Here is a 7,775-nt window from a genome sequence, read left to right as displayed (position 1 = left end):
CTTCTTGTGAATTTTACAAATGTCCAAGGAGTATTCATTTATATCTTTTGAAAATGCGTATTTCAATCTGGCATCATCTTATGGGACACTTTTTATATATTACAATTTGACATTTAAATTGAAACTTACAATTTAACATCCTCTCACATAACAATAGCATCTATCATTTATTGATCACTTACAACATCTGAATCACTGCACCAATCATTTAATTTCACATCCATTATCTTTTTTATATTTTAATGAGACAAAATTCACGTAAATAAAATGATTATTTTAAAGTGAGCGATTCAGTTTCATTTAGTACATTCCCAATGTTGTGGTACAACCACCACCTCTCTCTAGTTCCATAACCTAGCCAAGTTGACACATGAAACTGATGATCACTTTGTCTTAGGCATTTAACTTTTACATCATAAAGGAAATAAAATGAGGAGTTTCATATCAAAATACAATAATACTTGCTTTTATACTTACCCTTGTAGATAACTTTACTGAAATTCTTTATTTCTTTGTAGGGCTTTGTGTTACTATCTAGTGTCCTTTCATTTTAGCTTTAAGCACTCTCTATCATTTCTTATAGGGCAGTTCTACTAGCAACAATCTCCCTTAGCTTCTTTTTTTGGTAATTAAATATTTCATTTGACATACAGATTTCAACCTCACATGTATTTGCATAAATTATTATTTTTTCTAATGAGTAATGGTTCAGAATTGCATGTTAGTTCCACTGATCTTCTTTTCATTTTCTATTTACAATCTAAGCCTCACACTGTCCTTTCATAATCAAAGTTGTTAGCACCAAGAAGGAAACAGCTGCTGGTCCCTTTCCTTCCAGCAACATAGGGATTGTTTGTACATAAAACATGTTGGGCAGGTTCATGTTTTTATGGCAACATTTGGTTAATTAAACATATATAATGAAAAGGGTCCCATTGTAAATGAAACTTGGATATATTCAATGGGCCAGGCGATTAAGCTGGTTGTGTCAGTAACCAGGTGCATTATCTGTTTCACAATTGCAAAGTGCCATAAATACCTCAATCCAACCCTTTCCCTTCCACTTTTCAGATGAGGAAAGGGGTTCAACATACATAGCTGAATGGCAGGACAGGGACAAAAACACAGGCTTTCAGCACTAGGCTCTGTATTACACTATGTGCATCTACCCCTGCAGACTGTCAAACTGTATTTTAATAAAATTGTACTCCATGAGCCAAATTTTTTTCAGTATGAGTTGCCAGAAAAAACTTATGCTTAAGTTTCTTCTGCACAACTTTTTGAGTCTAAGGACAATTTTGATCTGTCATTCCACTAAAGTTTATGGCACTTACTTCAACTTGAGTTTGGGGATTAATATGTGAGTGGGATGGGCTTCAAGGATTATTTATCTTTTGTACCATTTCCCTCTTCACCTATAACTTACGTAATTACCAGTTTTCAAATTTAATATTTAGGTCAATGACTTAATTTATTTTTTAAAAGACAATACCAGATACAGTAAAAGGCCAGAGTGAAATAGTGTAGCTTTGACATCCCAATCAGGAAGAAATTTTTTTCCAGTAAAAGGTGATATAAATTATATGGAGAAATTATATTTAAAAATATTCAGAAGTAGCCCTTGTTATTAAAAGCATTTAAGTATGGCTAGGAGGGGTGAGTGATGTGCTAGACTCTAAGGAGTTTTATCAGCTTCAAAATTGAAACAATTTTCTAAGATAAAAGGAATGATTAATAACAAGATAAAGAATAATCAGCACTGAATTTCATAATGGAATGGTTCATGTGACTTTCCAACTGAAAACAATAGCGCTTATTTACTTTCCTAAAAATTAATGATTTTGTCTTTCACTGTAAAATTCAGATCTTTCATTTATAATGTTGCCTGGATTTTCTGCACTAGTGGGCTGCCTTTGAAGTGTAGAATCAGGTGAACTGCTCTTACTGAGCAATAAATCATTGGCAAAGAGGTAGGGTAGAGGCACACCTATGGATGCCAATGGATAGGTTAGTGTTTCATGGACATAGTCCAAAGGAGAGACTCATCAGTTTCCACAGTCACTACCCCAGATCCATTGTAGAAATACTGACCAGTATTCCAAAAAGCACATGATTGGTGAGGTTCCACTTTAAACCTGTTGTGGTAACCTAATTGAAAGCCTGTTCAACAGGTATAAGGCCACACCAACCACATTCTATTCCAGTGTTAAGGTAAAACTTGTGCTTTTCTGGTTGGAACAGGTAGATGAGAGATTTCTCTTAAATTATTATAATTGGCAAAGGAGTGGTATCAGTTGCCTGAAAGAGGGTGCTCATAGATGCCATAATCTGGTTAAAATGTCCACAAAGTCCTCCCAATGTCACAATCATATCAACCTGTAGGGCTTTTTCTTCTATCTTCGTTTGGAGCGTGTGGAGGCACTTGATAAAGTCAGTGTTGTCTTGATCAGGAGTTGAAATCCACTCACAACCCTTAATACTGTAGTACTCTCTGACTTCAGGCCTAATATAACCAAAATCTTGATTGGTGAATTCAGGCAAAAAGCTTTTCTGCTCTCCTTCGGTGATATCATTTAAGTGGTTGGCACCTCTATCAGCACAGGCTTTTAAAAGAGCTTTGCTCCAAATATGATGAAACCAGCTATCCAAAGGCTGGTTCAGAATCAAAAGGCAGCATTTCAAATTCCCTTCTTTGCCCTATTATCAGAGGAAACATTCCTTTGGCCAAGTCAGATTTCATTATTACCCATAGCCATGTTCTCCAGAATACCTATGGGTTTACTGTGACTACAGATACTATATGTTTCACTCTCCCTTAGCTTTTACTTATTTTGGTATGTCTTAATTTCTCCATTTCTGAAGGATAGTTTAACCAAACATAGAATTCTTGTTGACAGTTTTTGTTCTTTCAACACTTTTAGGAGTTTTCTGGGTTTCCTGAATGTACAGATTTGTCTTTTAACAAATTTGGGAAATGTTTTAGCATTATTTCTTAGTGTTTTTTATGTCCCTTTCTCCCCTTTGCTTCTTGGATTCCCATTATGCATATGTTGGTATGCTTGATGATGTCCTGTAGCTCTCTTAAGTTCTGTTCATTTTTCATTATTTTTTTTCTTTCTGTTCCTCAGACTGTATAATTTCAGTTGACCTGTCATCAGTTTCACTAATTCTTTCTTCTGGCCCTTCAAATCTGCTTTTGAACCCCTTTAGCGAGTTTAAAGTTCAGTAACTGTACTTTTCAGCTCCAGAGTTTCTGTTTGGCATCTTTTAAAAAATATGATTCCTATCTCTTTATTGATATTCTCTATTTGTTCATATGTCATTCTGTTTGTTTCATTTATTGCTTTTTCCATGGCTTCCTTTAGCTCTTTGAGCACACTGAAGCATTGATTTAAAGTGTTTGTCTAGTAAGTTCAATACCTTCACTTCCTCAGGAGCAGTTTATGATTTTTTTTCTGTGAATGTGGCATTCTTTCTTGTTTCTTTGCATGCTGCATAATTTTTTGTTGAAAATTGGATGTTTTGACTATTAGTGTGGTAACTCTGGAAATCAGAATCTTCCCCCTCCTCAGAATTCATTTTTCTTGTTTTGGCAATTTGTGAATTTTGTCTTTTTTTTTTTTTTTTTTTTTTACTTTAGTGAAGTTTCTGAAGCTAGGATAGTGACAGAGATATCCTTGAACACAAAAGAGAGATAGAGAGAAGTAAAGAAAAGGGGAGGAAAGGGAAAAGAAAGGGAAGCAAAAAGGAAGGGAAGAGAGGGAAGCAGAGAATAGAAAAAAGAAAATACATTTAAGACAGAATATAATTAAAGAAAATGCTCCCAGTCTTTTCAGATTTGCTGTCTGCTAGAGCACTCCTTCAATGTTTTGCCAGACTCTTTACAACTCTGCCTTAGCTTTCAATTTCTGCTTTCAATGATCCTAGCAATCAACCAGACATAAAATTTTAGGGTCTTTTCAGTTATTTTCTGAGCATGCAGCCTACCCTGGCATGTGTGTAACTTTCTAAATTCCCAGTATTCATGGATGCATTTGATTTCCCTAATTTCCCAAAGAAAATCTCTCTCTGGATTTTCTGGCTCTATTGTTTGCCTCAAGTGTAATCTTTTTCCCTGGGTAACTGTGGATTGTTTGTTTTGCCTTAAAATGTTTTCAGGAAATGTCTGCCACTTTTTTCCTCCCTGAATCCAGATTTAAGCTAAATGAGGACAGGTGTTTTAATCAGTACTTCAGGCAGCTCCCAAATAGGTTGGAAAAGAAAAACAATCCTTTGAAAATAAAGTTTGTTCTTCTCCCTCTAGAATCATGAACCTAGATCTCATAGTTGGAAGAGTGGTTCCTGACTTCAAGATCTCTGCCACCAAGCTGTGTGTGTGTGTGTGTGTGCATGTGCACGCATGTGTGGAAATGGCAAATAAAAATGCCGAAAGTCTGTCCTACTGTGTGTAAATTGACTTTTTATAGTTTCAGCATTTGCTTTGTTGCTGTACCCACTATATAGCATTAACTGCCATTAAGTGTGTGTGTGTGTGTGTGTGTGTGTGTATTACTAGAAAAAATGTTTATGGAAATATTTCAATTTATCTCATTCCTATATGATTTTCTAAATACTTTGGCACATTTTTTATATCATATTAGAAAGAAAAAGAGTATTCATTTAGATTGTCTAAAGTGTCTAGGTTTAGTTTTATCTTATGGTATTTTAAATGGGGATGCTCTAAAAGTGAATGGTCTAACAGTATATTTTACTTTCCATTTTTCTTGTAATACAGCAAATTGGAAGGTGTGATATATCCATTTTAAGAAATATCTATTTCCATCCTAAATATATCATCTCACTCATAATTGTCTGGCAATTGATTTTTGAAAGCTTGTATCCAAGCATTCTCTATTTCCTGATTATGAGAAGAGCTTGAAAGGTTGACGTTTCAAAAGGGATTTCCTCTAAGATTTCTCTCTGGCACCACCCACCTTTCCCTTCCCTTCTGTTGTTCTTTTCAAGTTTGTTCTGTTCATTCTTTTGGTACAGTTCTTTGCAATTAGTAGAGGCCAACTTATGGCACCTGTCACCCCAAATCATGCTTGAGAGCAGCACAATAAGAGATTTTGCAGGATTAAATTCTCTCTCTTCAATATGTGAACACTTTGATATCAATTGTTTAATTTGCAGTTAGTATGACTGCAGGCAAGCTGACTTTCTCAGTAAGCTTCTTCATCTGGACCATGCCAATTGACACTTCAAAATGCTGAGAACTTCTAAGTGTGTACCTTGAAGCCTTAAGTTTCCATTAAACCTTGCGATAAGCAATTATGAACAATTTCTTCATATCATTGACTTTGTCTGAGCTAGCCAGCAGCAACAAGCACTGTTCTTGAAACTGTGGCACAACTGGAAACTATGTGAAGAAATAAACATCTTTCTTGCCCTGTGCTCTTAAAGCTATTTCATGTACACCTGATATGCTCTGAAAATGAGTTTGATTTAATCTTTTTTTTTGTTTTTCCTTTCTTTTTGCATTGATTTTAAGAAAGTGCTGTGTTGATTTTGTTTTCATGCAGACTTCTCTGCTGTTCTGCTGTTTCTTTCCTATGTGACACTTATGACCTGCATGCTTCAATACTTTAAAACAACTCAGTGTATTCTAATTCTATATAGTCATTGGTTTAGGTAATTTTAAGTAATTTTCATTATTTAAAAAGTTGAACTCAGTCAAACGGCATTTTTTTTTCAGAGCAATTTATGAGCATATGTCACAAAACTAATGAGTCATATTTCCATTTTATTTTTAAAATAGGTATTTCATTTGGTAGAGACATTCAAGGTCACAGCACTAGAAAATGTTTTCAATATGAGATTGTGCTTCTGTCTGTGCCTTAGAGACCATAGTAAAGGATCTTATTACAGACTTCAATTTAAATAACATTCTGAGCATCCCATCCTACCAACAACACAACCCAAATATACCTAATCAAAGATGTTGAGGCACAAGCATCCCTCTTTTAATTATAAATAGAGTACTTTATTTTTTGGACAATTTTTAATCCAAATGATAAAAAAATCATGAAGACAATACTCAGAGGGAAGGTGTATAATACATACTTAGATTTTATGGTTTCACAGAATGAAGGAAAGGAGGTTTCATAGGATGTGTAGAGAGAAACAATTCAGAATTTGAGGAAGCAGCAAAGCTAATGTCAGGGAGGGAAAAGAAACATAAAAAAATAATCTTCCTTCTCAGCCTCAGAGAAACCTACCTTGCTTAAACCACCGTTTTGTGTTTTATGGTAGCATAATATAAAAAAAAATGGACATCGATGACCTACTATTCTTATTATGTTACTAAAAGAAACTAACTTTTGAACCTCCAAAATCTCCATGATTTTCTTCCCTTTATGATTATTAAATTCTCTAGAATATTTTGTGGATTTCATTGAAAATTTCAAATTTTTGTAAATTTTAAATTATCTGAAAACTTGCCTGAAACCTATAGATGCTGCTTCCTTTGTTTCTTCTTATTCAATTTCTCTCCCTATAAAAAAGAACCCACAGTGTTATCCTTGGAAAATCTGAATGTTTGCACAGACACATCATGAGAGACCATGAGAGACTTACAGGGATCTACATTTCACAGGCAGTGACTTTAAAACATGGCAGTGATTCGTATTAGCATAAAAAAGACAAAAGTCCCATGAGAAAGCTGAGAGGAAGAAAGAAATAGCAGGGATTATAAGCTATAAGCACAAAATCAATATAATCATCTATATAGGAGTCTTAAACCCTGGCAAAGAATAGAGGCATTTCAAACAGTAAACTCCTATAAGTTTTAGTAATAACATATTTACCTAGGATTCATCATATCAGATCTACAAAAAGAATAGCAATAAAAATAGTATTATTTTTTTCTTTATAGTTATACATGGAGTTGACAGTTCAATTTTGTGGTATTGGCTGTTTATAGTTTCTTCTTCTCAAAGAAATGTGTGCTGAAATGCAATGTCCCTGAACAAATTTTTCAAAATAGTTCTGAACAAAACAATAAATACTGCCTGCTGTTGTTGCTTACATTTAAGGAACACATGTTCTTACACTGAATAGAGGTGGATTGGAAAAGAAAGACAAAGATGAAATGGCACCCCACTTTAACAGTAAGTACAAAATTATCAAGGAATGTTGTGGTCTATTAGATAGATACAATATAAAGGATTTGTTCATATACTTGGGTTTTACAGATTCAGTGTTCACCATAACAAGCCATTAAACATCAGCTAAACAGCATCAGCTGACGAAATAGATTTCTCCATAACAAAAAATTTGATGGTAGATATTATATCAGAATTAAATTAAAAAGCAAGAGATCCTAGGGAAGATTATGTATGAAAGAAAAACACAAAATATAAAACATTCATTCATTCATTCATTCAAAATATGTGTTAGAGCCTCCTTAAAGGTACAATTCTAGGCACTGGAGGATAAGCAGTAAACAAAACAGACACAAACCCCCTGCTCTATTAGGGCTCACAGGCTAGTGGTGGAGTGAGGCAATAAATTACCAAATTTGAATATGTCATGGGTTTGATGTTTGGAGTTGAGTGATACAGAAGTCTATTACATACTCCAAAAGAGAAATAATGGTGGCCTTCACAAGGATACTGGCAGTAACAGTTTTGAGAAGTGATCTCCGATCTGAGCATAAATTTGAAGGCATAGACAACAAGATTTGCTAAGGAATTGAATCTAGGGTATGAGAGAAGGACACAAATCCATGATTTTTC

At 34.4% G+C, this 7,775-nt stretch overlaps 1 pseudogene; it reads right to left on the bottom strand.

The window, feature by feature from the left end:
* Positions 1-2,008: 2,008 nt before the first annotated feature.
* LOC119507681 overlaps positions 2,009-7,775 on the bottom strand; it is a 57,477-nt pseudogene continuing 51,710 nt past the window's right edge.

Source organism: Choloepus didactylus, chromosome 13, assembly GCF_015220235.1.
Source record: "Choloepus didactylus isolate mChoDid1 chromosome 13, mChoDid1.pri, whole genome shotgun sequence".
Lineage (NCBI taxonomy): Eukaryota > Metazoa > Chordata > Mammalia > Pilosa > Megalonychidae > Choloepus > Choloepus didactylus.
This window is presented reverse-complemented; position numbering and strand designations above follow the sequence as displayed.